Source organism: Haplochromis burtoni, unplaced genomic scaffold (assembly GCF_018398535.1).
Source record: "Haplochromis burtoni strain Fernald_Lab_line unplaced genomic scaffold, NCSU_Asbu1 Contig_207, whole genome shotgun sequence".
NCBI classification, from domain to species: Eukaryota; Metazoa; Chordata; class Actinopteri; order Cichliformes; family Cichlidae; genus Haplochromis; species Haplochromis burtoni.
The window spans coordinates 165,951-176,446 of NW_024582568.1; positions in this window are offsets into that span (position 1 = coordinate 165,951).

Here is a 10,496-nt window from a genome sequence, read left to right on the forward strand (position 1 = left end):
TCCATCAGCGGTGACAGGCGAGATGCGAGATGTTGAAATGCTCGAGCAATCAAGCTTATCTGCTTCTCAACGAGATGTAATCTCAAATTTGTTGGAAAAAATAATTAAGTAAGCGCAATTCTTCGCAGCACTGTCAACAATCAGCTGTGACAACAGGAGAAAAAGCACGCAACAAAAGAGGCTGGAATCGTTGTTACATTTTAGACTCATTTGTCAGTGCAAGTTTGTGGCAACTTTTTTGGCAACCGAGAGTGCTGACAATGGCCAACATGCTGCCTGGAGTGGTTAGGTTAATCACACAGGCACAGGACTCTGCCAGCATTCAAATAGCTCTTAAGATGGTGACTCGTTTTGTTGATTAGTGTTGTGAATTTGCCCATTTGCAACAAAAAACTATGTAATATTAACACACTTGTAGTCAAACTGGCAGCGCTAGTTACCATATTTTAGACAAACTAATTCAGCAGAATCACTCCTCTGAGAACTGTTTGTTTCGGGGTTTTCAGGAGAATTATTAAAACAGATCCATGCAAATAAACACAAAAAATAATCAAGATTCATTTTCATACAGAGTGGGCTATAATGTTACTTGGTTTGATTGAGGCCCTGTCTGTAGTACAGATTTAGTATTCCTAATAAAGCCTGGTGTTGAATTACCACAATGGATTTAGTCACTACAGCAGCAGTATTTTTATTTATTCAGATAAAATGCCTACAGCACATTTCTGTTCATTTCTCAGGAAGGAAGCTCCGACTCCTCCTCAGGTTTAGATTTGAAAACGTTAGCATGAGCAGCACAGTTTAATGGCCAGAGATATCAGAAACCACTGCTTTATACTGTGATGCCCTGATAGCAGATAATACTGATAGTAAATGCACCATCACTGCTCGAGCTGTTTGGTGTCACATTAAAGTCGGTGAAATTCAGCCTCTAAGTACACAGAAGCCGATGAAAGAGTAAAGCCTGAATTCGGAGGTGCAGTCATAACTTTGCTCACAAAAAATAAACCCAAACAAACAGACCTTACCTGATTTAAATTTTGAATGTGGCACCAGCTGTTTGCTTCACTCGTAGAGTGTTCATAGAGCAAACAGCAACTTTTATGTCAACTGATCTGAGTCTGCAAACGAGAGACCAAAATGCAGACATAAGTGTCCAGACCAACAAGGTGGTGTGTTGGGTTAGAAGGACTCATAGTTCTAATACTGTAACACCTGCAACTGATCTGAGTGTCTCTGTCAGAGCTCAGTTATGTCACAGCAAGAGGGTTGATGGTTCAAGTTTCTGGATGTTTTTAGCTGGTTTCTTCTGCCATGGGACGAAAACATGTTAGTTTAATGCTGCCATTTGTGGCCCAGGAGACTCTTGCAAAAGACTTCCTGAATCTGAAGATTTTCACTTTTTGGATAAATAAAGGTTTTTACCAGTCCTCAAACTGCTCTATTGTGTCACTACAGCTGCTGCTGCCTGACTGAATATGAGAAGTGTGGTTTCTGCCACGCTTTGACTGACATAAACATGCACACATCAGAGTATAGTAGGCAGAGGTAAGTAGTGAGATCAGGTATTAACCTGATAATGTGGTTCAGCACAGGAGGGCAAATAGAGGCAGTTAGTTGTTTTCTTGTTTTTATATTTAATAAATAAGAAAACCAGTGGAAACGCCCACATTTTAGACTTGAAATCTAAGTTTGAGAAATAACCTGGATCCTGTTAAAACAGTATTGTTTGTCTCAGGATTGGCACCGTTTCCACCTGACAGGGACATGCAGATTAACCCATCACACAAATGTATATATTATTATCTGTTTAAGTGTTTGCACATGTAAATGACACCTGACTTTGTAAAAACTGGCAAATGAAAAGTAGAGATTTAAATTGAACCCCAACTTGCCTAATGTTTTCTTAATGTATCCTTTTCAGTCTCTGTATACTTGAGTCCATTCATATTAGATGGCCAAGGTGAAAACCCCGGTCTCCCCTCTGCTTGGCTTGCAAGTTCTCGATCTTTCCGTGCATTGATGATTCATTCCCACACTTCGTGGTAACTTCAAGTTACAGGTGGCAGGTTTTTTTTTTTTTTTTTGCCATAATGAATTTGAACATCAGCATAACCAAACAGCTCAAAAAGTTAGAGCTTAATAAAACTAATGCATTTATTAATGTCCAGTGTAATTACTGAGGATTTTTAGAGCTGCTGCTTTTCATTTTCTTTCATTAGGCTTTCAGGGTGTTATTCTCTGGTTTAAAAAAAAAATCAACATGGAAAAAAAATATAATTACTTCTGAAATTGTAAAAAGGGGAGCAACATTTTTGTCATTCCTTTCCTAATAGCACTTAGTTTATTAGTGCTGCATAAAGAAATATTATCATTTAAATTTCTTGTTTCAGTGTAACTCCCTCGCAAAGGGCATACTGCACTCAAACAAGCTACATGCATTTATTCACGTGTTCCAAATAGAGGGTTGGTTCTCAACATAAAAGCTTTGACCTATAGGATAATGACGACAACGCGCAGCTAGCGATGCCAATTTAACTAACGCTCATCAGCAGACGTTGCTGATGGGTGTCCAGTTAAACACGAGGCTGTACATTAGTCCTGACGGCTTTTTTCTGATCTCGCCTGTAAACAGCTCGAGCCATAAAGCAGCAAAACAAGTTAACTGCTGCACAGCCGGGCCACACGCATTCGTTTCACAGCCCAGTGAAATTACTTATTTTACACTGAACCAAGCAATGTTTTGAAAACGGCAGTGGAATGAAGTCAGGTGTGAACACCACCCCTGTGAATTATAAAGATGATGGGAAAACCATTAGAGACATGCTCTGCCCAGCCCTAATTTACTGCTCAGTGAGGAGCAGGGGAAAACAGAGAGAGACTTGTACAGTTTCACTCTAAAATGTGCCCGATGAGTGCTGTGACATAACAAAATCACTATAGTGACAAAAAGCAGATAATGAGACATGTGAAAGTTACTAAAGACTTCTACAGTTTAGCAAAGGAAATGGCAATACAGTAAAATAAAAGTAAGTGAATCTTTTCATTATTGTGCCCAAATTTCACTGCTGTGTTTTCCGGTGGTGAAATTACCTGCAGTGGTGGGTGTTGTGTGTGCTTAGAGGCAGTAAGTTTGATGGCGTGTGTAACGCAGGTCATTTTATACAGCTACAGTTTACAAATTTAAATGCTTAAAGTCTGACATTGGAGCTTTTTGTAGATTCTACACTTTAAAAAAAGTGTTACAATTACAATTAAATGCTTTTATTGTAAAAGCATCGTTGTAATTGCTTGCAGATCACTGTCACTGAGACACAAGCACAGCTTAGCATGCGGACATGAGCCTGCACTCACAGATGCACGTTTCCCGCCGCTCTCGCTTCTTATTCACTTTGAATCAGGTGAGGTTGCAATGAACTGACCCGGGGATCCGTTGCTTCACAGCAGTGAAATGTTACTGTTGGGCTTTCTTGTAGGTCAGGGATGAAACTGCCTTTTCTGTCAGTGAAAACAGTTTGACTACACCTTTAATCCCTGTTTAAATATGACAAAAAATATTTCTTAGGTTTCTACATGATAAAGAAATGTTCCTGTAGTAAATGAAAGGTTTGTATGTCAGCACGAATCTTTGGGCTTAAACTAAAGAAAAATGTGTAAATTATTCTGGTGGCTCTTTTTTTTTTTTTAAAAACTAACTTTTCTTTAATTTACATGTTTATCTATTGCTTAATTACTTTGATGGTATCTTATCTATCTTATCTCCTATGCACGGTCTTTTTCAGCATGAAAAAGCTGTAAAAACTTTTTAAAATATATTTTAAAGTTGAAATTTATGCCTTCTTTCACATTTGCCAATGCCATCCTGTGGGCTGAACTGGAGTCTTTGCTGGGCTCATTCTAGCCCCCGGGCCGTATGTTTGGCACCCCTGTTGAAGGTCCTGGTTCTCACTTTCCCTCTGCAGTATATGTTGTACCTGTGCAACCTGAGTTCTCCCATCCTTCTTGCACGATCGTGCAGCCAAAAAGTGATAAGAAGGTGATGACGCCTGTGCATCAGCGGCCTCCCTCTGGCCCTCGCAGTCCGCGCCTCACTCCTCAGACTGCCTGCCAGTTCTGTGCTTGGTTAGAAAGTCTTACAAAGAAGCTGCAGCGATGAACAGACACTTTATAGTATTTTGTGCTGAGGGGCTGAAGTGGATCCATTAAACTCTGAATTTTAATTCATTTCACTTTTACGAAGCACATTCAAATTAAAGTACTTTAAACTGTAAGTTCAAGTTAGCACTAATTGTAAGTTTAATAGAAGCTATGAGCAAGTACACAAACCTACACTGGTTATTAGCATGAGTACCGTGGTGGCAGCCATTTCTGACCACAAAAAGCGGTGCACATCTATATAACTATGTGTAACCTCACCGGAATCCACAGGGGTAGGTTACATGGGTTTTCCACAATCCCTATGGTAGACAATAGCCTAGCTTTTATCCTTTTTCCCAAGGCAACTTTTTTTCAGAAGATGCCAGCTCATGCAGCAGTCTCCTAGGGACTAGGTTTATGCTCGCCTCGCTGGACGCATTTACATCTAATATTACAAATATAATCATTTTAAAAGCCCAAACACAACAGAAATACTCCATCAAGAGAAATTCAGTTTCCGAGCGATGATTTAAACTTTTCATAAACCGATCATAAGAAAAATGATTTAACCTGATTACTTTCCAAGTTTACATAAAAGCAACATATGCTTCTGTGTTTTTTTTAAATAGTGACAGCTTCCAAGCCAAGCCGGTCCTGCTCCTCTTCAACAATTAGCAGCACCATAGTAACAGGAACTGCTGTGTTTAAAAGATGATTGGTTTGACCCATATTTACAGAGCTGATCAAACGCGTGCTAAAGCGAGATGAATAGTATTGAGAAAAAGAAATGCATGAGATATGTGTTACTACCATTTGAAGGTTGGAGCTGCAGGTTGAAGCACCGTGACCATCACCAGCAGCCTCCAACGCTTTGCTGTGGAGCTGAATGGACAAGGCAACCCTCCTGCGAAAAGCATTCACGGTGGATTCAATGATCTCGTTCCACATGCAACTGCTTCCCCCCCTCGGAGCACTCGTGTTTTTTTTTTGAAGGCCACTTCAGACACTTTTCAAAAATTTTAATTTGCACATTGGAGTTGTACCCGGGGTTGTTCGCCACTGCCTAAATTATTTTTTCCCCTCTATCTTGTCACTTTGAAGGAGAGTATAAATTTTTTATTGCTTAATAAACAAGATAAATCCCCTGCTGCCACCTCAAAATTTTAATATTCTTCAACTTGGAGGTGGGCGTGTTCTCGATGTGTGCTCACGAGCTGCAAGTCTCTCAGGACTGCGCCCGCCAGTCCTGCTGCTTCTTGCTGAAATTTAATTGAATACCCGGTACTAATGGGTGTCGCTTCCCATGCGATTAACGTGGAACAGAAAACAACCTTTGGCTAAAACATGAGTGACGCTCATACCAACAACTTCAGACCTGACTGTGTGCTTTCTTTGGTTCCCAGCCGGACATCCCGTGTGTGTGCAGCAGGTCGGATGAACAGCTGTCTTCGCGCATTATCATCATGCTTAGAGGTGGTTAAATTGTGCGTTGTGATTTCTGCAAATTTCGGTAGTGAGTCATCATCATCAGTTTTAATGACCACTAAATCACTATCATGCTAGTATCGATCGACACCAATATCAGCGTTGATATGTTAGGGTCCCTGGGTCGTTGACCCAGTGTTTTGTGTTTTTGGTTCTTTGATTTTGTTATTTCATTATTTTCTAGCTTTGCTTTACGGGTTTTAGGATCATTCTTAGTTTAGGTTCTCTGGGTGGGGTTTGGTTAGAGTTTTAGTGTTCTGGTTTTCTGTCTGTGTTCCATGTTGCTGTCTCCCCTGTCTGCTGTATCCCCACATCCAGTCAGTGTCTGTGTCTGCCCTGGTCCCACGTCTCTGTTCCCTTTGTTATAGTGCCTGCCTGTGAGTCTGTGTTATGTTTCCTGTTTTACTTTGGAAGTCCATGTCTGATGTTAATGTGTCTGGTTTTGCTTCCCCTGGTCTCGTTAGGCCTGATTTGTCCCAACTGTGTTTCCCTCCTGTTACTCATTCCCTGATTGCTCCCTCTGTGTATTTAAGCCCTGTGTTTCTCTGTGTCCATGTCGCGATCTACTGTTTACCTTGCTGTGTGTTCTGTCATTCCTCCAGTTTAAGTTTATTTTGAGTTTTTTCAGTTATGTTATATTTTGAGTATCACATTAAAGCCATTTTGAGTTCACGACTGTCTCCGGAGTCTGCATCTTGGGTCCTATTCCTGTCTGCACACAGCCACACCTAACATGATATCGATATTAGGATTCTCCACCCACCTCTATACTTTAATCAATGAGCTGCTCAGTCTTCTCTCTACTATAACCTAAGTATCGTTGAGAATTTGCTACATCACCTGAAGAAGCATATTATCAAGTTGATAATTAGAGCACCAACAGAAAGCCAGATAAAGAGATTGAAATCATTATTCGTCTTTCTGTTTTGTTCTTTTCGTCACGAGGGGCCATCACCACGAGACAAACATGCTTTTTTTTGGTCCGACAGCAAACGGAATCTGCATAACCGTCTTGTGCTGGTGGAGTTTAATCGACATATTCTCACATGTTCAAAGCAAACTAGCAACACTGCAAGTCAATTTCCTTTCAACATTTCAGTGGCTCTCGCCGCCTTTGAAGACAGGCATCCATAATGAACGGCGTCAATTTTCATCCCAATTAGAGTGTTTATCTCGGCTTAGTTCACCTATAGTGTTGCCTTTGCCTCTTGTGAGGACGATGAATTTTCATGAAGGACAAACTCTGCACTTCAGATAAAAACAGCTTATCTAGCGCTGGGATTTAAAGCTTTAAAGCTGTTTTTTTTTTAACACTTTTTTTTTTCTCTCCAATTTGTTTGCGGTGTGTTAACAGCTATTGTGGCACTGGGTTGCTGTAGTGTAGCGAGAGAGTTGGGAGAAGGTGGGTGGAGTTATAAGAGAAGTGGAGAGAGCTTAAAGAAGGCGAGAGAACATGGTAATTCGTGGTTATATAAGAAGAGGTCCTCAGAGCTTTCATTTGTAAAATGGAATGAATGGAGCGAATCACATCAGCCCACAGCAGCTTAACGAGACGCTAACTCCTACACATGTCAATCAGCACAACTGTAACACACACAAACCACCCTATCGTGTGTGTTCATGATTTATTGGAGTGTGAAGCAGGTGTAGTAGCTTTACCTGTTGTTGCAGAGCTGCTTAACATCAAAAATCATATGTAAGCAAGAAAATCCATCACTGTTTGTTATAAAGTAGGACAGAAGTGTTTTTTTTTCTACCTAGTTTGTTATTTTAGCGTTGACATATTTTGTATGCAAAGGAGCGAGCGCGCAGCAGCGAGTCTGTGCTGAAGCCGTTTCCCCCGACACTACCTACTGCTCAGGTTCAGGGAACCCTCTGCTCCGACATGCAACATTTAAATGAAGGCATTAAAATTTAAACAGTCTCCATTCCGGGGACAATCACTGCTGACATCTGCTTGGCATGCGACAAGTTAAGGAATACAAACACGGTGGCTGCTAACACCATGTGAAACTTTTTGGTTTTAAATTTGCCTTTCCCAGCAGATGGGAAACCTGTTTCTTAAAGCTTGCTTTTGATTGAGTTATCAAATATAAATGATCACAACACAATATTTAAAACATCATGTTTCCATATTTGATAGACGCTTCTCTGGTGGAAACAGCACAATATGTGTGTTTTGGAGTTTTTTCCCACTGTTAGGACAAACTTTTTGTTTGTATGTTGATTAGCAGTCTGACGGTGTCCTCCTAGTCTTATAATTTACGTTGTCCATGTTTGTCACACCTACATGTTTTCAGATCATCAAACAAATTTTAATATTAGAGAAAGATGACCTGAATAAATACAAAATACATTTTTTAAATTATGTTTTCATTTATTAAGGGAAAAACATCCATACTACTGGTTATGCCCCCCTTGGCAGCAAGAAGTGCAATCAAGTGTTTGCAATAACTGGCAATGAGCCTATCAGATACAGTAGCTGTGGATAAATTTTGACCCACTCTTCTTTGCAGAAATGTTTTAATCCAACCACATGTATAGAATTTCTTTTACTTGGGTATTAATCACATTATTTTATTGTATTAACATGTCTGACACTCATACTTAAGACAAATGGTAGGGGATGTAGTAAGGATGTTGGGGGAAACAGGAACTCCACAGGACCAGTCTTTTGTCTCTTCGAGGACTCTGGGAAGTAGCAAGGGAGTGTGAACCTTACTGTGTACTGCCTTTTGTTCCTGGAGAAGGTATTTAACTGAGAGTCATGCTAGGCTCAGAGAGAGACTCTGCTGACCCTGCCCCGTGGTCATGTAGGCTCTCCATCAAGCTTGGTTGTATGTTCTTTGTGTGTTTGGATTAAAGAATGTTAGCTACTGCTCACCGCTCATCTGCAGGCTTTATTTAAATGGAAAACTTCCACAACACACATTAGAGGGCTTTCAAGTATGAACAAACCTTTTAAGGCCATACCAAACAACCTTAATCAGATTTAAGTCCGGACATTGACTAGGCCACTCAAAATCTTTTTTGTTTTGTTTTGTTAACCTTTCAGAGGTGGACTTGTTGGTGTATTCTGGATCACTGTGCTGCTGCATAACCCAGGTGATCCTAAGCTCCTGGGCGTGAACTGAGGATGTCCATCTCACAATGTGCCGCTCCAAAATGGGAAGTGTACACATCCAAAAGTTGTAGTGGCTTTAAATATATTATCTCCCTTTGGTGCTACTGTATGTCTGCTTCTGCATACATATGAAATGGACATGGTGGGCTGGTGCGTCTTTTACAGGTTTTGCCGTGAAGCAGCGAAGCTGTCCCACATCGTCATACTACCACTACCATGTTTGACTTAATGATGTTCTTTATATAAAATGCTGTGTTAGCTAGTTAGTGAAACTTAGCTCAGCTTTCTAAAAACATGTGTTGTATTTCAAGAAGTTGGGATCTCAACTGCCCAACCATGCCAGCATGCACTTGTAATGTAGTGATTACACTAATACAAGAGTATGCAACCCAGTGGTCTAACAACACTCATCTGCACACGTATCCATCATTTTGAGTGGCTGTTGCACAATTATGACACAATCATACCAACAAAACCTGTCGACAGCCATCCGGGCCAGCCATGGTGGACGTTTAGTGCAGTAGGCGTCTGCAGCACACAGTCGTCTTACCTTACCTCTCTCTGGAGTCACATTCTCATCTGAGCTCGGTGTTCTCTGAACTAAAGAGCATTGAGGTCACATGTACAGAAATGATATGTATACATAACCTGCAACCAGGGTTGAGCTAATGGCAAATACTGCAATCAGGAGAGCAGCTATGTTTATAAAGTACAGTTTTTCGCTTTGCACTCATAAAGTTTCCCCACCTAAAGCTCTTTGCAGCAGCAGCCTGTGTTGTCTCCTCCAAATTTTGTTTCTTGTCTAATTATCATTCTGTTTCGTGCTTGGATTACAGCGTAAATCAGCAAAGCCAACAGCTCTTGATGAATGCCCATTCTGTTGGGTAATGAAACATGCAAGAATTTGTTTCCTTTTGGGAAGTTGGTGGCCGCCTAGCAAAGTAGTTGTAATTATACCTCACATGCTTGTTGTCACAGTAGTAACAGTAGATGTCCCCCTTTCTGAGTACCAAGAGTAATCAAAACAAAACAGTGGTTTGTTCAGTTTTTAGAGGTTTTGAGTGTGGCTGGGTATTTTCTCCTTTTATGTATCTATAACACTGCCTTAATGGTATTCAGACAACACCTTTGCTTATTTACACTGAACCACACAAAGCTGCCATACTGGTACTCTTGCTTGTGAATTTATATGGAAACCTGGCGTTGGTGAATCAGACGGGTGTCTAGGGAGGTGGAGTAAGATTTTTCATGATTCACTCCTTTAGATTTCATTAAGGCAAAAGGTTCTGCATTAGTAAGTGGCGTGACCGTTTTATTTGGCGTTGACTTGAGACTTCACCTCAGCTAATACAAGTTAATGAACTGTATCGACTGTTTGTAGCGTGGTGTTTTTCTAAAGAATGTGAACAAAAATATTGCTTACTGTGTCACTATTTGGTATAGCTTGTCTATGCTCTAATTTTGTTGACTGATTTATTAGTGTGTTAATTAGCGCGGATTAGCAGGCACCTATGTCTGTGCTGTGCACTTTCCTGACCTAGTGTAAGGTAAGTACTTTGAGTTTCCTCTTCTCTTCTAAATGTGCTCACTTCTGGGTCCAAAAAGCTTCAACATGCAGGTCCACACACACCAGTGGGTGATGTCACACATTAACTTTTAATATGTGGGGTGTCATTAAGTCAGCAAATTTGATTCAAATTGGACAAAAAGTACTGTGCAAAAGTCTTCAGCCACCCCTCATTGCTTTGTA